Raw genomic sequence first — 22808 nt, forward strand, 5'->3', positions numbered from 1 at the left:
ATTCAATTTGCATTGGCCTTGGGGTTTTGAACCTAGGACCACTGACACCCATGTCTTTACATTAGATGAGTGCTTCTCCAAGGCTGGTCTTTGAAGCAGCAGCATCCACATTGCTGGGAGACGGGTTAGAAATGCCATCAGATCCTATTGCAGATCTGCTGACTCAGAAATCACTAAGGGGAGGCTCAGAAATCTGAGGCAGGGGGGTTTGTCTGTTTGCTTGCGGGGTTTTGGCTGGCTGGTTTTGCTTGGTTTGTTTGTGATACGAGAGCTAGAACTCGAGACCTCATGGATGGTAGACAAGTCAAGTGTTCTCCCGTTGAGCTGCAGCTGATAGAAATCCAATTACACTATTCTCCAAACTCGCAACAGCTACAATCAAAATTCAATAAGATCCTAGATGTGGAGACGCCTGCCTGTGGTCCAGGCACCTGGCCTTGGTCACTCTCAGTCTCACAGTGAGCTCAGAGCAACACCAGGCAGTGTAATAGTCTGTTTCAAAAAAGTAACAGCAGTACTGGGGAGATTGCTCCATAGGTAAGGTGCTTGCTTTGCAAACGAGAAGATGTGAATTCGTATCTCCTGAACCCATAGAACAAGCTGGGTGTCGTAGTGTGCACCCGCAATTCCAGAAATGGTGAGATGGGCGGCAGAGACAAGCGGATCTCTAGGAGCTTGCCGGCGAGCTAGTCTAGTCTGCGTGGTGACGTTCTATGCCAATGAAAAGCCCTGCCCACACAAAGATTAGGAGAATCCTGTGCACCCACACTCAAGGCTGTCCTCTGATGGCCAGTCATTCTGTGCATATGCACACACTACACTGTACGCATGCACAGACAACAAAATAAAATAGCAATGATAATAATCAGGTAGAGTTATTTTGTCCTTTACAAAACAGAGAAATCAAAGCCATGCTCCCCACCCCCCAAAATAACCCGGTGTTTCTTATACAATTAAAAACAGAAACATTGCATACAATACTACTGACCAGGTGTGGTGGTTTGATCTCGGTCACTTTTCTTTCTTTATGGAAACAGTGTTTAAAAAAGAAAGAGCTTTCGAACAATATGTTTACTTTAGCAGCCAGTGAGAAGCAACCTCTGAATTGGGCAGCCTGACAGTGTTATTCTCCTCCTGGGGGAATGTATTCTGCATTGTGTAAACAGGAAAAAAAAAAAGTGCAGTCAATGCTGCGCTCCCCCAAGACCCCACAAAGCAAGTCTAATTTTGATTTCTATATGGGAATTTAGCCAAAACAAATGATTTCGCAGCCATTAAATCTGTTTTCTAAATGTGTGTGTATGGGAGAGAGAGAGAGAGAGAGAGAGAGAGAGAGAGAGAGAGAGATGAGGAGAGAAGATAGGAGAGAGGAGGAGGAGAGAGAGAGAGAGAGAGAGAGAGAGAGAGAGAGAGAGAGAGAGAGAGAGAGAGAGGAAGTCATGACGCCCACATGCTCAAAAGAGGAATCCCAAGACCCAAACCCCATTTCCTGCCTGCAAGGTAGGAGAAACGTTTCTTCTTTATCTAAAATCCGCTTCCTGTGCCCCTCAGAATCAAGAGCTCAGCCAAAATGCTGCTTCCGGGTTGTCAGAAGAATTCATCTCCTCTCTTCCTTTCCTTGAAAAGCGCAGGGCATCTGCTGACTTCCGCTTCTGCACTCTGCTTACTCTCAGGAGGAGAGGTGATCTCATGTGACCTCCTGCAGAGCCTTCACAGAGTCCAAGCTGGGCTCCCAAGATGAGCCGGTGTGTCTGCAGCAACGTCCACCACAAATAAAGAAGGTGAGGGGAGAGTTCCTGTAGGGCATTCGGAGGTGGTCCTGCTGCCATGCCTCAGCAGGGGTACTCAAGCTAGCCAAGCTCAGAGAGACATAAGGAATGGCAAGGGTATCCTTTCTTCCTGGACTCTGATTTAAACTACATGGAGGCAAAACAAAGCAAAGGCTTACCACCATCCACTCACTGGAGAATAAGAACAACATACTATGTCACCCAGGGAAAAGATATTTTTATTTGAATCACGACCCGCCTTTGCTGCTTTTTTCTGCTGTCAAAATTCTACTGTTCTTTGTGGAACTGGGTAGGGGTGGGGTGGGGGTGTTATCCAATTGGTCTGGCCCTGCATAATCCAATGACATCAAATTCCAGGTCCTAGATGAGGCAGCAGTTGTCTCCCTCGCCACTAAAATTGCCTCCCTGGGAGTGATGGTTTACTCCAGAGAAGTTCTGGACATTCGCTGAGTACCGTGACTATTCCTTCTGGCAGGGATATCTACCCTAAATACCTCCTAAGTGAAAAGCCAATAGGAAGCCTGAGAAGTGACCAAGTTGCTAGAAATAGATATCACAGATCCTGAAAGTGGGTTTGCATTCCATCCAACCCATAATGTGATGGAGCATTACTCAACGGTAAAGATTTGGAATTAGAATTGAGTGAGTGACACTGAGTGAATGGTTTACACACATGCCAGATACTATGGGAAGTCAGGTTTGATCTCATCCCTAGTGTTCTGAATTGCTTCCTGCTGAGAAATTTTCTCTCCTGAACTCATTGTCCCTCCTCCCATCTGAGGCAAAGAACACACACCCAAGACACTTGTTTCTGAAGCCCGGAATCCTGTGATACCTTTTTTCCCAAGGAAGACAAGCACTTACAAGGTAAGCTGTCCTTGACCAAATGGCACACAACTCTCATGTTGTAGGCATGAGAAACCAAGGCAGAAAACACCAGATGAATGTCATCTGAATATTGTAAGGATCTCAGCTTACAGAAACTGAAAACATGTGATTTTTTTTTTCTGGGACGAAATAAAGAATACAGAACAAGAGACACTAGATCACTCAGGATGGAGCAATTCAGAATACTTGAAGTTGTATCTAACCCTACTCCCCAAAGATCAAGCTGCAGAAATGCCTGTGCCCCCACCTCCCCTCCACCCCCACCCCCGCCATGTATACCACAGAAACCAGCCTTGGGCAGGAATTTACCTTCAACTGAGCAATATAGCCCTCTGAGTGGGCTGAGTCTAGACTGTGGATTTGCTGGAGGAAACAGTGGAGTAATAGAAGGGAGAGACACCACAGGGAGATGTGCTCTTTGGGGCTCACCCTAGGGACACTCTTGTCTTTCTGACCTCATAGGAAAGCCCCCTGCTTTACCAACCTGTATCTGGCCCACTGAGGATCTCCCTAGTCTAAAGCTAGAGCGACAGCCCAGTTATCGGTCCTGCATTCAACTCACATTAAAAAATAATCATAGTGCTAATAAGAGCCTGATGTAGTGACACATGTGTAGTCCCAGCTCTTCAGAGGCAGGCTGATTCCCTGTAGTTTGCTTGGCAACTTCCAAGCCAGCCAGAGACAATATTGCAAAGAGAAGGTGAATGGTGCCTATGACATAGTACCAAAGGAACACACACACACACACACACACACACACACACACACACACACACACATGGAGAGAGAGATGGGAGGGAGAGAGAGAGAGAGAGTACCACTTGGTTTGGAGCAGCAATCACTGAGTTCTTTGACTTGCACCTAACATCAGGGCTTGCCAGTGTCAACATGCCCCACATATTTTCACCTGTGTCTGCCTTAACTCTCCTATCTGAAAACCAAATAGTCCTCCCCACCTACTGTGGTTTCAGTGATAACCTCTTTCACCTCATGATGGCCTATGGCTTCCACCCCAGGCCAGCCCCAGATAGGCCTATGTTAGTTCTGTCTGAATCTCAGCTATCACAAGTGATGAGATTTTTTTTTTTTTTAATATAGGTCTTAATCATCTAGAAAGTTCAGCCTCCCAGGGTTATGAGGTTCCAAAACAAACCTACATGTGTGTGCAATGTATCTGTGCCCAAAGGACAAAGAGTCACAACATCTCTCACAGGTGTTAAACCCTTTGGACCTATAGACCTGTCTTCCTGTGGAGAGGCAGGTAGTACACAGCCCCAAATGTAAAGCTAGCCATCAGAGGCTCTAAAAGACTTTCCTGTTTGACACTTTTCCCTATTCCTAATGCATGTACTTGAGCATGTCAGTGCAGAAGTCAGATCCCCCCTACCCCACCCCCACCAACTGATATTCTTATTTGCTTAGGAAATGCCCCTACTCAGGAAACTATAGGAGCCATATGCAAGTTGCCATAAAGAGTATTAAGAACACACATTTGGTATAAAAAAATAATTCAAAGCTTAAGCATTGTATGTTCCTCCCCGGAAAAATACGTGATAATTTCTGAGGATATTTCTCCAAGCCACAGCTGGGTTTAGAGTGTTCCTCGAGTCTAATGGGCCGAGATGGCTGAACATCCTACAGAACACACACAAACATCTCGGAATTTTCTGACCCCATGTGTAATTCTCAAGACCAGAGAATAGCTAGCTCTGTTGGTAACGTGCTTGCCGTGCAAGCATGAGGACCTGCATCCGAATCCTCAGCATCCACATGGAAAGCCAGGCAGGGTATCACACACCTGTGACTCCCACACTGGACAGGCAGAAACAGAGCATCCTTGGAGCTCACAAGCCAGGCAGCCCAGCCAATCGCTGAGTGTATGCTGAGACCCCATCTCAAACCATACGATGAAGAGGAGAAATATGATCGATGTGATATAAATACATGTGAACTTGTGAAAGAATCATTTCAAATGGTTTAAAAACATAAAGGAGAGAGATACAAAAGACTACACCTGACTCCTGCTCCCCATTCTCACAGGTGCATATGCACACACAACACACGCAAGCACTAGCTTTTCTTAAAGTGTGGATTTAGGCAAGATGCCATTGTTTGTGCCTTGATAGTCAGTGTCTGCAAAATGGGGGTGACTGTGTGTTATTTGTTTTCCCTTTCTCTCCTCTCCTTCCTAGGAGCGTCTAATGAATGTTTGCCAAGTACTTTGAAGATCCTAATTACTGTTATCCCTGGATATCAGTTCGAGATTGTTTGGCACCAGAGAATCCTGCAGACAGTGAGATAGGGGGCAACAGGAGCCAGCCCTGTCACTGTGCCTGCTAGTTACCCTTCTCAAAGGGCAGTATCAAGCCCCTGGGCATCAATTACTCCAAGTCAAATTACTCAAATCAACTCTAGAATCTGCTGAAGAAAACTAGGGGTTCTCACAATTAAATCATAAGCCTTTCCCAAAGTCAAGGATGCAGGACTTCGGCAGAGGGCTTACAGCAGCCAGAGATGAAGATTCAGGGAAAAAAAAAATGTTAATGTAGAGAGAACGTTCAATGATTCTCTGCTGGTGGATGGCTTGATAATTCAGGTAGTGTATCTAACAAACCAGGAATAGCTCAATTGCAGAGTTGCCAAGAAGACTCAGCACATGACGACATCCTGTAAGTCATCGCCTCTGTAATGTGGGGAGACCGTTCACCTGGTACATCTGGAGATGAGCGGGAGCCGTCTCATGTTGTTCTGCAGGAGCCATGCAACATGGTGGGTTTTGTTTGGTTTTGTTTTTGGTTTTGTTTGTTGCAGTATGGTTTGGTTTTGTTTTTGTTTGTTGTGGTATAGTTTTGATTTTTGAGACAGGGAACTCACCAATGCAGCTGGCTGCACTCGTGAGTGAGCCCCAGGGATCCTCCTGACTCTGTTTCCCCAGCACTTGCATTACAAGGGATCACCAACATGCCCAGATTTTTATGTGGGTGCTGCTGACCAAACTAGGATTCTCATACTTGCCTGGTGAACACCTTACCAACTGGCCTGTCTCCTCAACCCCAAGCATTGCTCTTCTCAAAGATAATGTCTATAGGACTAGAGCTATGGCTCCTCAATTAAGAGTCTGGACTCTTTTGTTCAGGATCCGAGTTCAGTTCCCAGCACCAATATTGAGTGGCTAACAACTTCCCGTAACTCCAGCTTCCCGTGGCCTGAATCCTTCTTCTGACCTCTGGGAGCACATACAGTCACATGTCCATATACCAACACACAGACACACATGTATACACCTAATTAAAAATAAAATAAGTCTCAATTAAAGAAGTGGATCTTCTGGATGTGTTGTATTCTCACAAAGTTCTTGCCAAGCAGGCAACAACTTACTGTGTACTGCTCCTGAATCACACATGGCCTAGGCACTGTGCTGATCCACCTGTGAGAGCTCCCTGTGTGCCCGATACCATGAGAGCCTTGGTAAACAGGCAGAAACACAACAGAGCTTCTGTCTGGCTTGAGAAGTCAGGCCAGGGTGGGTTGACAGCAGCTTCACCATGCTGTGTGTCATTGTCCCTCTCAGATGATAAGAGAAAATTAAAAGGAGAGGCATAGGAAGGGTGGGCCAGGTGCCCTGTGATCAGGAAACAGAAATGATTTCTAGGTAAAGAATGCAAAAGAAACAATCTACTCCTCCATCTCAGGCCTTACCCAATTGCAGACTTCCCAGGCTAAGCCCCTGGGTTTTGTTGTTTGACTGCCCAACTGCATAGGTACAGACTACGAGACAGCTCACTGAGCAAGAGGGAACAGAACTTGGTCTTACGCTTCTCAAACCCGAGGCCGGAGATACTGTAGGTCTAACCATAATGGAACAGGGCTCAGGGCTTCACCGACAGCCACTGAATGGGTGTTCAATTAGATAATAGTAATAGCATAGCCTCCCTCGTGGGAAAATCATTCCACTGTGTTAGACATGCTTTAGCTATGTCACTCAACAGCTTGACCTTTAAGAGCAGGGTCCTAGCAGGAAGGCATTGGCTCTCTGAAGACAGTGCCCTAAGAAGGCATTAATGGAGTTCTCATGGGATCCTGATTTAGTTCTAGCAAGAGACTTGTTTATAAAAGAACCTTGGCCCTCTGCTCACTCTTATCTCTTCTACAGTATCTCCTTCATGGTGAAACCTTTCCCAGAGCTGGTTGGATGCTGTACCACACCCTTGAACACACAGAACTCTCAAATAAATAAACCTTTTTTGTTTCTTTAGAAACTACCAAGCCTCCAGCATCTTGATATAATAACAGAAAAGGAACTGATATAATTACTTAGCATTCATACTCAACCGAAGGCTCGTCGGAAACCTGGGTTTTGGAAGCGAACGTGTGGGTCAGCATCCTGTGCAGTTGTCGCACAGAACCGTCTTTCTAGGTTCTCAACATCAGCCCCCTCAGGAAGTCTCTAGGATCCAGCTCAAACTAGGTACATACATTTTGAATTTCCACTAGGTACCAGGACTCTGCCCTGCTTCCCACACGCTGTAGTATCCACATCATGGGGATGGGTCAGAGGTCAGTGGACAAAATGGAAAGGGTTTTCTGACACGACTTAAAGAGAAGGAGGTAAACATGGATCTCACAGGAGACTAAAACTCACACAGAGCACTCAGCCCAAAGTGACCTAGCACAGGAAGGGGTGGAGGCCGGAAAAAGGGACCTGAGAGTGAAAAACAACCCAAGGCAGAGGACAGATAAAACATTCGGCGGTTAAGTCCAGACCATAGGAATTGAATCAATTCTGGAAAGTGGTTTCCTCCCAGATGCGTGAGTTTCTGTCTTGTGTGTGTTTGAGCAGCATTTTCTTCATGACTGAGCTGCTAAGGAGTCACACCGTGCCTCCCATTCCATTGTGACATTTGACATTCCCACTGAATGCCCCCCTGGAAAAGATATCCTTTTTACTAGGTGCAGAAATGAGTTCGTCTTTGCACTGAAGACCAGAGCTACTTGTCTGCTAGCAACACTCCGTTTTATTTAATTTTAATGAGCAAAGCTGAAAAGTAAGTCCCCAGATGAAACTGCCAGGGAAATTCAAGATAGGCGATGCAAGTATTAACTCAGTCGAAATGTATTATTAACACTAATGCCTAGATGTGCTGTAGCATTTTCTGGCTTCAAAGCCACTTACAAACATCAACTAATTAATCCTTACCTCAGCATGGTGAAGTCATTAAGTATCATTATCCCTATTTTGCAGAGCGGGAAACTGAGGCAGCCAGAGGTTAAGCACCTTGCCCAAGGCCACAGAAAGGATGTGCATTCCATACCCCATACATTTCCTAATGTATATGCTCAAGAGCTCTCAAAGGTTGGGACGACTCCGACTTTTTAGGTAGTAAGAATCATTTCTCCAAACCATTTCTAGGATCCACAGAGTAAGCCCCTGGCTCCTGCGTTTTATAGCACCATGCTACACATAATTAGATTTTTTTTTTTTTTTTTTTTTTTTTTTTAGTGTTTTTCCTTCCTCATTATTTTTATAAGTGCGCTGACTTAGGGGAAGGGCCAAAGGATTTTAATGATGTATGAAATAAAAATAAAAAATAATGGTAATAAAACTTTCTGCCCACACAGAGAGAATACAAGTCTGGTGTTTGGAGTACAGTTTCCTTTACCCCTCTCACTCTGTGCCATGTGGCTCTGCTACAGCCAGGAAAAAAAAAAAATTCTTGTGCCCTTTCACAAATTCTGATCTCCTTTCCAATCCTCTGAACTTTTCTCAGGAGTGCCAGTGCCACTAGAAAGCATCCTTTGCTGCCTTATTTGCTTGGTTTCCCCCACAGTTGACTGAGCCGTCTCTTGCTCTTTTGTATTTTCAACCCTTTTCTTCTTGATGCTTCTCTTCAACAGGAAAGGTGAGGGCTGGTGTTTTCTGGGTGTCCCCACCCTCAGCCTAAAGGTCCTGCGGTTTGTAGTTCCAGGGTTGAGGCAGACTGAAAACCCCAAAGTGTCACGTCACCTTGTCAGAAAGATCGGCAGGTAGTTTTTGAGATGGCAAAGGTCTTCTTGGCCTTCGTGGGGCTCCTTCTCACACCTGTCTTTGCACAGACGTTTGCCCAAGTCTCTCCTCGTCTTTCAGTTGCTCACTGATGGCAGATGGACAAAAATGGATAAAGACCCAGGCCATGGAACAGCTGCCCACACCTACTCCTGCCTAGTGGGAGGTCCAAAATCCCCTCTCCATCCTATACCTTCAGCCCAATGCAGTCTCCCCTCAGAAACACATCAGCACTGTGCCAGGGCTCTTTCCTTGGGGCTGCTCTGTCCCCAGGAGTGCTGTGGAAGTTCTCTCAGTGAGCTTGTAAACTCCTCACACTTTAAAAGACTACATAATTTTTGTTTAAAAAAAAAAAAAACAGACAAAGCAAAACTTCAACTTGGGCAATTAGGGATGCACATTTTGGTAATAAAACAATACAGAAAATAAAAGCACAGAAAAAAATTGCCATACAAGATGGAAGGAGAGTTATGCTGTGGGGTACAGGAAGCTCCTGGAATGACTGACAATGTTCTCCCCGGGCCTGGTGTTCACCTGTAGTTCATTTATCACTAGGTTATACATGTTATGTGAGTTTCATATCTTTTATATTTTCAATTTTCAATTTTTTATATTAGTGTGAGGAGCATGTACACACCAATGGCAGAGGTCAAAGGACAACTTGATGAAGTCCGTTCTCTTCTTCCATCTTCACCAGGAGTTCCGAAAATCAAACCCATGCCGAGAATCGAACCCATGCCTCCAGGCTTGTCTGCCAAATGCCTGTCACTCTCTGAGCCATCTCTTTGGCCAATGCTTTAGAGTTTGTTTTTTAAAACTTAAAAATGTATATGAGCACATGAACCTCATTAATTATATATGGAATTATTTATGCTAATGTCTTATGAAAGTTAGTGTTTTTTATTAATTTATTCATATTACATCTCAATTGTTAGCCCATCCCTTGTATCCTCCCATTCCTCCCTCCCTCCCGCTTTCCCCTTACTCCCTTCCCCTACGTCTGTGACTGAGGGGGACCTCCTCCCCCTGTGTATGCTCATAAAAGTTAGTGTTTTTATTTTGCTTTGCTTTTAGTAAACTCTCTCCCGTTACCCATCATGCCGTCCATTCCAGAACCTGTTAGGTTCTCAAAGGGAGGGCAATGAGTATTGAGAGAAATGAGCACTGCTGGGCAAGCTCATGTGACGACAGTGAGGTACGTTATCACCCTTGCTGTTGCTTCCCATCCTGACATCCCATGAGTTATGAAAAACCATCTCCATGTGGATGGAGATTCTCCCCTCCGCCCCCCCCCCCCTGCATCCCCACCTCCTTCTCATCCTTCACATTGCCCCTGGCCCTGGAGCCTCTTCCCTGCCCATACTGATGCTCCTTCTCCTTCCTGAACACTTCCTAACGATGTTATTCATACCCATCACCATAGCAACCACGTGGTGACTGCCTACTCTACACCAAGTGCTCTTTATCAGCTGTGTTGCTTCACCACACAGTATTTGGTGTGCCCCTTACCCAGATGGCTGAACTGAGGCACAGAATGCTGGAACAACTTAAGGAAGGGCACACTGCCAAACTCTGCACCAAATTCCTTTGCACTTATCTGAGATAGGGTGTCTTGTAGCCCAGATTGGCTATGAATTGGCTGAGACTGAGGATAGCTTTGAACTCCAGATCCATCTACTTCTGGGGTGCTGTGATTTCAAAGTGGTATGTGCCATCGCCCTGATTTATATGGTATTAGGGGTTGGATTCGGGGCCCTGTGTATGCTAGGACAGCCCTCTCTGAGCTGAGCTTTTTCTCCATTCTAGACCTTTTCTGCTCAATACAACCCACTTGTGCTGTTTGCTGAATTAAATCCTGGTTGGTTTAACTATCTACAAAGGACCCTCCTATGGGTTACCTTATCAGATATTTAACAGCCATGGACAATTTACCGTGTACTCATCACTCTAGACTAGAGGAAAACACCACAGGCTGAGAGCTTCAAGACTGGAACTGAGCATCTCATGCTTTGTAGGTCTTTACAGAAGCTGAGCCACACCCAGGAAACAATAGCAGCCTCTGTTTTGTGTGTAGGGAGAAGAAGACAGTTCAGCACAAAGCAAATGCTGCCTTGTCTGCTCTGACCAGAGCTAACACTTTAACTTCTTCTCATGTATGATAAGCCTCCAGGAAAATGAAGGATTAAGGAGACCATTATCCAAAGTGTTGCACCAAGTCATCCATGACTGAGCATTCATGCTCTCTTGTGACTGTCTCCACTGTCCTCACACCTTTCTCACATGCTCCTCAGACGTGATTTTTTTTCTACGTAGGGGTCCCCAAGTGTCTCTTAGGCCCACAGAAAGTCAGTCTTCAGGAAACCTTCTCCAAACCCCTGAGCTTGGCTCAGTCTCTCCTCAGCATAGATGTACGTAACTGTCTCAGAGCAACCACATGAAATGGAAAGTGTCTGTTTACACATCTTCCCGTCTCACAGGGCAGAGATGGATCTTATTCATTTCACCATCTGACTGCTTGGCCTCATGCCAGCACATAGTGGGGACTCAGGAAATGTCTGTCTAATCTACAAGTAAGTGAGCCTGCCTTCTACTAGGAAAAGCATACCAACATCCTTTCCCGCCCCTTCCTTCTTCCATGCCTACTGCGTATCAGGTTCTCAGCCTCGCTTTGCAGGAGGATTATCATGAAAGTGTACATCCTTAGGCCCCTGCCTAGAGCTCAGAACCTGCACCATCTCCATCATGGAGATAAGTGAACAGGTTTTGGAATCATTGCTTACATATGGCCAGAGACGTCTGAACTACGCAGAAGGGATGCTTTGAGAGAAATGGAAAAGAAGGAATAATAGTCATTTTAAGGTCTAGATGTGCTATAGCCAGAGGGGTTGGGGAGGAAAAGGAAGAAATGTTTTGTTGCTGTGCTAGAATTTTTAGCTTTTTAGTGCAAACAGCCTCAAGCAAAATAAATGTAGTCAAAGACTTCAGTGCAACTAACTCATTCCATCTCTTTCAAAAAAAAAAAAAGATTTGGTGTGGGGCAGTGGGGGGAGGGGGGGTAGGCAAGGAAAAGAAGCATAGCTCCTTAACTAAAGCCTACAAACTTGACTCGTTGGTAGATGCCAAAATATCTTCGATAACACATTTACACACCTATAAAAACAAAATTCAGTGAGAAATGCCAATGAATGATTCCAAGCCTGTCTTAAAAAACCATACAGCTGAGAAAACACAAAGCATAGAAATTCACTCCCAACATGAAAGGCTGACAGACAGTAGAAAATATATCATTTAGAACATTAACAGGAAAAATAAAATTGCCATCAGCATTTTAGTTGATTTCTTTTACTTCCTCTTTATAAAACTGACAAGAAGAAGACATGAGAATACTCTACATTTCTCTTAAGTCAGGGACAAGGACAAGTTGGTGGTGAGGGACATGGAAATGAAGAAGGGTCCAAGCTTCTTATGACGCAGCATCCAGCGTGTCTCTGTGAAGAACTTTTACCATTCACACTGATGCAAACCAGAGAGAGAGAGAGAGAGAGAGAGAGAGAGAGAGAGAGAGAGAGAGTTAAAGGGAACTGTAGCTGGGCTCCTGAGAAGCCAGGCATAAGGAGACTGCCTTGCGCTCCTGAACCAAGCCAGTGGGGGGGAAAGAGGGAAATGTGTGAGGCCTTTAAGAAAATACCCCACTTGCCATGGGATCCCTAGGCACCTTTAGTACAGGTTTCTGTCCAGACTTTCTACTGTCTCGGGTCCCATCCCTGCCCATCCCTGATCTCGTTGGATGCACTTGTTTGCTCAGCTTTTCCCCCTGGGCACAGCGAGCAGTTGCTCTGTTGTAATTCCAGTTCTAGTGAGCTTGGTACGTCTTTAACAGTTCTTGTGTTGTTATTAACTTGGTGACTAAGTGAGAGGTGTTTGGCTTTTGAAACGGTGCCACAAAATTTTCTCTCTCATCTCTGATGATGTCAGCCCCATAAATGGGTGAGTTGGAAGAAACAATAGAGATTTTTAGTGGTAACCCTTCATGAGACGGACCCTTCCTACCAGTGCCCAAATCTAAAGTAACTTCCATTTTCTACCTCAGTGAAAAGATCTCTGAGGAAACTTAGGATAAATTCAGACTTAAGTGAATTTGGGTGCATTGATGTTTGAACTCCCTAATGTGGATTTTTAAAAAGGTAGGGGAGGGCATGAAATTGTTTTACAATCTACACTACTGTGTGATTGGAAGCAATTCATATGGACTTTCACCAAAGAAACTTGACATTTCCTGAGTCTCCGAACCAGAATGCATAAACGGGCCTTATAGCAAAGTCAACGGTAGGTTTAATCCTAAAAACCAAAGAACTTAAGCCTTGAGGACCCTGGTAAAATGACCAGCACATTAACAGTTTAAGAGAAGAAGAAACCTGAAGATTCTTCCTGCTCAAGTCTGGAATTGGTGCAAAGGAAAAGACATTCAGTCACCAGTTTCATTAGGAGCATGACTTCAAATCCACACTTGAACTTGACAGAGAAATGATGAAACTTAGCACCCCTGTTTACCTGCTGACAGCCAAGCCATGATATTAATTAATGGTTCACAGGACCCTGGCCAAGACCTGCATTAGAACAGACAATACTGAGCTTACACAGCACAATCTTTGCAATGAGCACAATTAAGTTTGCACTTCTTTTATGGTCTCCACCAACCAGTGTGGTAGAGAGGCGTTTCCATGCGCAATCTTCAACGGCCTCCCTGGTAGCTCTCGGGCCATTCTCCATAGCAGTAAAACAAGAAGCCTGGTGTTAGGTGTTGCAATGTTTGGCTCAAAATAGAAAATCCACATGCTCAGCCAAAAACATGGGCCTGTATTTCTAAATCCATAGTTTGTGTTGGGCTGTAGTTACTTTCTCCCAGTGGTTATTAAGCTCTTAAGGGTTTGAGGTGAAGACCAAGCCACACACTCAGACATCAATGATGAGTATCTGAAGCAAGATTCCTTTGCAATACCTTTGTATCTTCAGGTCACGTGTGCGCACGACAGACTGGAGCGCCATCTAAGATAAACTGTTGCCCAAAGAACACGTGACTTATTTGCTCAAAACCCTATAGCAAAAGGCTATAGAGGTGATTTAGTTGGTTTGCCTAAGGCATATGTAAAAAAAAAAAAAAAAAACAGGCATGGTAGGAGAAGCTTGTAATCTCAAAACTGGAACAGTGGAGACGGAAGGCTCCCTAGAGCTCAGTGATCAGTTATGAGTACCTAGCAGGTGAGCTCCAGGGCCTAATGAGAGACCCTATCTCAAAACCTTACATGAGGAATCATTGAGGAAGACACTCAACGTTGTCCTCTGGCTTATACTCTGTAGATACTAACAATACATGTGTGTGCACATGCATGCGTGTGCACACACACACACACACACACACACACACACACACACACGCACACACACACACACACACAGAGTTTTAAAAAATAACCTAGCACAAATTGAGTCCACCTAGCAGGAAGAGCAGCAGGCCTCTGCCATACTTGAGAAAGCATGCCACTCATTTCTATTGTTGTTGTTGTTGCTCAGCATTTTTATTTTCTTTTGTTTTCCTCTTCTCACTTTGTATGATCAGAGCTAGGACTCCATGAAGCAGTTGGTTAGCTCCCAAATAACAGTTTGGGACTTGGGTTTTGGAAGTATGGAAAGGGTTTTAAGCTCCCATCAGTATATATCAGCACACCAAAAACAGTTACCTGCAGGACACAGTGAGTATAGCTTAGCACATAGAAAACCCTTGCTTAAATAAATGCATGCCTAGTGATAAAAGGTGGTCTCACACACACCACCAAGATATGCCCCCCCCCATACAAGCAGAGAGATCAGCACCCCGGAAGCCCCTCAGTTTTGAGAAATCACAGTCAGGTCTGTAATGCACTTCCCTAGATAAGTCATAGCGGTACAGAAACTGTTTCCTGATTGGTGCACGTGAGCTGGGCCAAATATCGGGGCGTGTCTTTTTTGTTTGTTTGTATGAGAAAAAGAGAGAGAAGGAAAAAAGAAGGGGGGAATGAAGGGAGGGAGGGTGGGACGGAAAGGAGGGACAAAGGAGTCAGAGACAGACACAAACAGATGGGCAGAGACAGAGAGGAACAGAAAGAGAAAGGTTCTTGTATAGCCCAGGCTAGCGCAGAACTGGCTCTGTAGGCGAGGATGACCCTGAACTCCTGTTTCTATCTCCTAAGTATTGGGATTACAGGTAGATACAGGCGCGCTCAGGTAATAGTCGCTGCTGGAGATGGGGCTGATGGCTTGCTGCGTGTTACTCCAGCACGCTATCACCTGAGCTGCATCTTCTGGAAAAACAGAAGTTAGAATAAGTGAGCACCATTCTGTTACTCTTTCTTTCCTACCCTGCTTTCTTTCATGTGACTTTCGGCAAGGAACAATAAACTATGGCAGAACAAGACATGTCACTCCATGCACAGGTCCATTCCTACTCCTGAACTATCCTGACAACTGGCTCATGAAAAATTTGAAGAAGTCAGGGGCAGAGCCCGCCTTCCTGTTGACTGAGAACCACAGGCAAGACAGTGCAGAGGTTTGACAGTACCCGGCACACTCATGGCAAAGCCAGTGTTTCCTTTATCTTCCTTCCTCATAACCTGGAAAGTGCTAGCAAGCAAGTCTGAATTATATCCTAAGGCAGGCTTGCTTTCCAGATAGGAAGAAATAGGCAGAAAGATATGAGATGATTTCACTCAGCGGAGGCATCCGCTCCATCTTTCCTTACCCACTGCTAAATAAGTCCCACTAATTTTCTCAATCTGATAAATTGCTGATAAAAATCAAAGGAACATGAAGTTCAATGTTCTTGTCTCCCAAATGAGGCCTAAAATCTGTGTTTGTTTGCATATGCATTTCCAAAATGAGTAATTTAAGATTACACTGTTTATATCGCTTGTTGCAGTCTGCCTTTGGGCATGAGGAACAGAAACCTCCTAGAGAGAGTCTTACGTTGTCACCTTCACCCACTGAGCCACTCAAAGGAAGGTAGCTGAAAGCTAGTGGTGACATGGGAAATGCCAGCGGGGACAGGATGGGCTACCTCCTTCCAACGATGCTCATCCTGGGCATGTGGAAGCCGTAAAAGGTGGGCAGTGGAAATCACAGCCTCCATTCAGGAATTGGAGCAAAGAGGTCCTTGAGTTCAATCAAGATCAGTCATGATGCTCCTGAACTACATGAAACTCCATTTCAAAGCAGAACAAGGAGAGTCAGAGAAGGGTAAATTAGCATAGCAATGTCAGAAAAATGCCGAGCATGGTGGCGCACATCTGTGATGTAAACCCTCTGGAGGTAGCGGCAGAAAAAAAATAATAACTTGCTGTTTGGGGACTGCCTGGTCTACATAGAAAGTTGCAGCCCACCAGGCTACATAGTGAGGCCTTATCTCAAAAAAATAAGAAAAAAGAAAGGAAGGAAAAGAAAGGGGAAATGGAAGGACAGGGGAGGGGGGGGGAGGGGTGGCTGATACCACAAGCTCAACAGAAACCAGCCATTAGAGATTAGCAGTTGAGTTGCTATGAATGAAGACTAAGAGTGGCTAAGGGAGGATCTATGTAGAAGACAGCATGGTGTTTGCTCCGGCTTGCCAGGCATTCCATCCCTCTGCTCAGTGTTGCACGCGAAGCAATATGAGGAACAGAACAGAAAGCTTGAGAGTCCAGCTAACGCTCCACCCCGTGGCCTGTGACCCCTGTTGGGCTGACCTCTCTAACCCTCAGCTCCACTGTCTGAGAATGAGACAATATTGGTGCATCTCCCCGAGAGTTCCCGTGAGGATGCAGTCAATGTACACGGGGCATTAGGTGTACATTATGTGCCATGCGCCCTCAGCCTTATGAAATGTCTGCTCTGCACTTAGTTCTTCTTGATTTGTGCTTAAAAGGCAAATTAATTCTGATGGTTATATAACTTTCAAAACATCGAATGTGATATTTCTACATGGAAATGTAAACGTGCATGCAGTATGTCACTAACTGTGAGAGAGAGTTCCACTTCTCTGCCCAGTGCAGTACAGCTACCCACTTTGCAACTGCTGGTTCCATTCTCTGAGGTCATTGCAGACCTTAGTTCAACTGTCCCTAACTCAGCTAGCACATGGTTTTATTCCTCTGGCCTATGCCAGAAAGAAAATGGGCAAAGAGTCTTCTTCCTGTCCTTATAATTACAGTATTTGTGCCTCTATCTTAAGGCTTTCTAGAACATTCTTCCAGGTGTTCAACCCCTGAAGAGCTTTGTTCTACTTCCATTCCCATTTCTACCTTACTTTAATGTCACCATGTTCTTGCTGAGCTTAGTAAGCAAGCCCAGAATTGTGAATTTGAGACCAGCCTGAGCCATGTAGCAAGATCATCTCTAAAAAAAAAAAAGTCCAAAACAAAAGAAGAAATTCCAAGTTCTTGACATTCAACAAAAGACTGCACCAACAAGTGAGGGTGCATGGAAAAGGTTCCTCTGATGGGGTGGGGGTGGGGAGCTAGATTGATTAAATTACTTAGCACACAATCCTGAGACCCTGAGTTCAGACCCCCAGCACCCACATAAAAAGCTGGCTGCAACAGTACACACCTGCAATTCTAGTCCTGGGATGGTAGAGACCAGAGGATCTGTAGGGCATGATGGGCAGCCAGCCTAGCTGTGTCAGTGAGCTCCAGGGTGAGTGAAAGACCCTGCCTCAAAAAATAAGGGGGAGCCAGGCAGTGGTGGCACACGCCTTTAATCCCAGCACTCAGAAGGCAGAGAAGGGTGGATCCCTGTGAGTTCGAGGCCAAGCTGGTCTACCAAGGGAGTCCAGGACAGCCAAGGCTACAGGGAGAAATTCTGTCTCAATAAAAGGGGGGGATAGTGGGGAGAGAGAGAAGGGAGCTACCTGGCATCAACTCTGGCCTCCACACAAGTGCACACACACACACATAAGTGTACACACACACACACACATGCACACACAGAAAATAAAAAATGGAAAGGAGCGTTCAGCTTTCTGTCAATGCAGAAATACTTGGGGCAAGGTTCCCTGATTTCCTGTAGGATTTGGTGGAGGGTCTTCCACAGAACAGGGAAAAATTACCACAACAAACTAGATTGTATCTCCATAGTAGAGACGTGGCTCACTCTAGAATTTGGCCTCCATCTTCACCCCTGCTCCAGTAACAAGGAAGTTGGTGCTATTGACTTGGGGAATTGTCGGCTGTTTGTCAGTTAGTGGCTCTGATTGGTAACCATACCTAGAGGAAAAAAGATAAGAAGGGGTGGGGGGCAACTGCAAGTCAATTCCTGATCTTCGTGAGTACTTCACACAAAGGACAGGATTAAGCATTCCCTGTGCACATTATGTCTAAAAAGAGAGTAATCCTAGCCCACTGCCACACACATGTAATCCCAACACTTGGGTGGCAGAGGTGGGAAAACCGCGAGTTCGAGGCCAGCCTCGGATTCATAACAAACTCCAGATTAGCCTGAGCTACATATTGAGCCTATCTCAAAAGTAAGCAAGCACACAAACAAACAAAATGTTAAGTAAATAAAAAGGAAGTCGTAGAGCAAGTACATTCTGAGGCTTTTATATTCTAGGGTGAGCTAAGAGGGAGTGAGTAAAATTTTTTTCATCCAAAGAAAGCATTGTTTTTTGTTTTCCTTGGCAAAGGAGCTGCCAGTCCAATTGGCATTTGGCTTGGTATTTCTGGAGGGTTTTATTTCATGGCGATGACTGGCAGGGTGTGGAAACACACACGCATGTGCTCTATGAAAGGGCAGGAGGTAAGTCCTGGTTAGGTGCTTCTGCTTCGTTGTGGGACAGTTATCACAGCTCCAGTGACCCACGGAGACCTACTCAGGGTACCACGTGTGTCCTCTGCTACCCCTGTAGTTGGGCTCTGCCATGCACCCCTGGTGTTGTGGGCTGCTGTTCAGTGGTTTCTATTTGCCTACCTATAAAGGAAAGAGCGTCATACACACCTCCTCCAAGGGACACAGCTAGTCAGCAGAATTGAGAAAATTGAAGGCCCTTGTATTAAAGCAAAGTATTAATTAAAATCATCCCCCAATGGAAAACAAGATATATATGCTCACAACAGCATCTGTCTACTAGCACCACATAAAGGTGCAACCCACAACTATTAGTGGCTGAGGGAGAGAAGAAGGCAGAGAGGGCATCACAGGCTCTTCACTTCAGCCTCCTTGCTGGGAGCCCTGAGGCAGTTTGTTTAAGTACTCCATGGTTCAGCTTGCTCACCTGTAAAATGGGCATAATCACACTCACTACCTCACCCCTAGTTAATTAACAATGTATAAAGCTTTTGAAAATATATAGTGCACTGTATGTGCTAATTATTATAAATCCCCAAAAGCACCCCAGTTCAATTTTTAATTACCTATATATTTTATTGAAAATATATAAAACACTTCATAAAATTAACCTGTGTGTCAAAAATTACTGCTTGCCTGTGCTGTCTTGTTCATTCTTCTGCCAGCACATAGCAGTAATTTCCTGAACTAAAGCAATAATTTCATTTCAATGGTAGAAGTTTAACCCTTCTGACTAGGTTCAACCCTGTGATTTACTGTATTATAAAATAGCATCTCTCATTCTTGCCTCAATTTCCCTTAGTTATTATGACTCAAAGAATATAATAGCAGAACCTACTTTCAAAATGTTATAAAAGGATAAAATGTGGGGCCCATGAGACCACTCAGCAGGTAAAGGCACCTGCTGCCAAGCCTGGTGACCTAGGTTCGATCTCCAGCAGCCGTATGCTGGCAGGAGTGAACCAAGTCCCACAGGCTATCCTCTGACCTCCACATACATGCATGACTCCACAAATATGTGCCATAAATGAATAAGTAAGTAAAAAAAATTAAAAAGGGTTGAATTGTCATGAATATCAACTGCATGCCAAAAGGCTTAAGCACAAAAATGGGGCCACTCTTTTTATTAAGGTCTTTGAAGAGTAACCTCAAATACTTTTCTAAAAGGTGAGATATTGTGTTAGGGATGGACTCGGCTGGCAGAGTACTTGCCTATCATGCACAGAGGCCCAGGTTTGATCCCCAACACTATACAAACTGAGCACTGTGGCTCATACAATTTGTAATCCCGGTACCCTGAAGACACTGGAGGTGGGAGGAGTCTCTGCTTTCAGAGTGAGTGAGAGGCTGGCCTCAAAGAAAGGGGAAGGAAGCAGATAAGATGATGAAAATGCTTTCACAATCTGACATAGTAATGGGAAAATACTTTTTTAAAGTGGAAGGAAGAAAGAGTCTCCAGGAACCCACCTACTGTCTCATTTCAGATGACTAAACAAAGCAAGACATGAAAATGCTGACTGGACATGGAGCTCAGTTGGAGAGTGCCCGGCTGGCATGTGTGAGACCCTGGGTTTTATCGCAGCACTGAGAGAGAGGAGAGAGAGAGAGAGAGAGAGAGAGAGAGAGATGGAAAAATAATATTTTTAAATAGAATGAAAATACCATTTTCTTTCTTTCTTTCCTTCCTTCCTTCTTTTTTTCTTTTGAGACATATTTTTCTTTCTCTCCATAGCTTGGCTGTCCTCGACTCACTTTGTAGACCAGGCTGCCCTCAAGCTCATAGAGATCTGCCTGCCTCTGCCTCCCAGGTTGCTGGGATTACAAGCTTGCGCCACTGTGCCCAGCTGGAAATACCATTTTCTATATTCCCCATTTTCTGAAAGCAGGACAGATTCTTGTACCAACACAGTGAGCACTTCCTCACCCGTGACAAGCCCAGAGCTCACCCTTTCTCAGTAACCAACGGCCCATGGATTTTCAGGATCTTAAGCCCAAGAGGCAGGGGAGTGACACAAAATGAATTGTGGAAGTCACTAGTTTTTATGAAATGACAGTAGTATTAAAATTCCCAGAGTAAAATATATGTTTGCAACAAAGTATTAGAGGCTATGCATCCTTCTTGGGACCATTAAGAAGAAGCGAGAATGAAATGAAAAAATAGTTAGGGGGCACAGAAAAGCCTGGCTCATGGTTTGGATCTTGAGAGTTCTTTAAGGCCCTTGTGTTAAAAGATGGGCTCTTGTGGTTGAAGCTATAAGAGATGGGACTTCTTAAGAGGTCTTTAGGGCATTGGGTCATGTTCTTGAAGAGGATTCTGGAAACTTTCCCTTCCACTTTGCTTTTCACACCCTGGCCATGGGTTGATCAGTTTTTGCAACCATGTTCCCCATGATTTCCATCTGTTATACCCATCACACACACACACACACACACACACACACACACACACACACACACACCACCATCATCACCACATCACTACCACACCACCGCCATTACCACCATCATCACCACCATCACCACATCACCATTACCACCATCACCAAAACCACCATCACCAATGCCACCATCACCAATGCCTCCATCACCAATGCCTCCATCACCACCAGCAGCAGCACCACCCCATCACCACCACCATCACCACATCACCACCACCACCACTCCACCACCATCACCAACACTGCCAGAGACCTAAAAGTAGTCCTGGTTGTACACGCAAGCCATTGAAGACATAAGACAAATAAATCTTTTCTTCTCATTGGTTGATTATTTCAGGCATTTGTTTCTGTGACAAATTCAAAGCACATTTCATGAACTTCAGGTCAGGGTGTCTAGCCTTTTGACATTGCAAGACAATGCTACCATCTACGGAGATGTCAGACCAAATTTACAGCTATCCTGAGATACATACAGTCCGTGGGCCTCAGCTAAGACACACTTTAGGGGGAAGGCTCAGGGTTTCAGAGTAGAGGAAGATATATATAAGTAGTATTGCTGTGCAGCCTGACTGTTGAGCTGTAGACACAACTCCAGACACGATGGAGCCATTTCTCCTGAGGGCAACGTGGAACTGGCCGTTCTTAACAGCATTGCCTTAGCCAGTGATGCGTATTTTTCTCACAAGACTTGCTACGGGTAACAATGAGTGGGATTAATTTCTGTGCTTTCAACAACCAGCATACCCTGCACTATTTGGAAGGTGGTCCCTCCCTTTACTCTGTGTCCTGGTCCAGACATAAAAAGCACGATGTGTGGAACCCTGGGAACATGCCTTCTGCAAATGTATTGATGCTGTGGTCTGCTTGGCACCTCCTCAAGGTTTTCAGAGAAAAAAGGATGGGTGGTATGGCACATATACCGTTAGACGAGGGGTTTTATGTTCCCAGAGAAAGTGTCTCCTGAACTTCAAACATGGGCAGGCTGAGAAGAGAGAGAAGAAAAGATTTTAATCAGCTTCCCCCAGAGTTGTTTTTTAAGAGCTTGATTACGATGCATATGAAACATTTTAAAGTTTGAGTGCTGCCTATAAACCTGTTCCCTTTATGCTAATTGCTCTCTATAAAACTAGATCAAGAACTGGGTCTCGTAGCCCTGTGCAAGCCCCAGCATGCCTGCTGGGCACAAGTTCAGAGTACTCAGGGACTATCTGATGGGCCTTTTGGAAACAGTCTGATAGCCTGATGGATAGGCGATAAATAGACAGATACACCATATTAATAGCTGAATGATCTCTCAGGAACTCAAGGTGATGGAAAATAGGATACAGTAAACAGTTCGTCATCCTGGGTATTTCATAAGAGAAAGCCCTGACAAGGGAGTCGACGCTGCATTGCAGTGTATCTGATTCATCAGCTGCAGGCCACTCCAACAGGGACCCGTACAAACCTTCAGATACCTTTGGGTTGGAGCCAGAACCAGCATGTCGACAGCTGACACAGAAAATCATGGACTCAAGTGAACCAGTTTGCAGTGACTTCTGAGAGGGAAAGTCTACTGCAAGGACCAGGCAAGGGGGATCTCCAGCCAGACTCCTCTCAGTCTTCCCCAAAGGAATGTCCTCCCTCTACCCACCTGTTTTCTATTCTACCCCAGGTCACCTGACCTTCTATCACCATAGTTGAGAACAAAACCCACCAAATTCAAGGTGTGGGAAGGCCTAAGCAGGACTCTGATCCTGCATTTGACAATGCCAAAGATTTGGTGCTAAGCGATGTAGGTTTCATGGGGGGGAGGTC

This window comes from Acomys russatus, chromosome 9, assembly GCF_903995435.1.
Source record: "Acomys russatus chromosome 9, mAcoRus1.1, whole genome shotgun sequence".
Classification (NCBI taxonomy): Eukaryota; Metazoa; Chordata; class Mammalia; order Rodentia; family Muridae; genus Acomys; species Acomys russatus.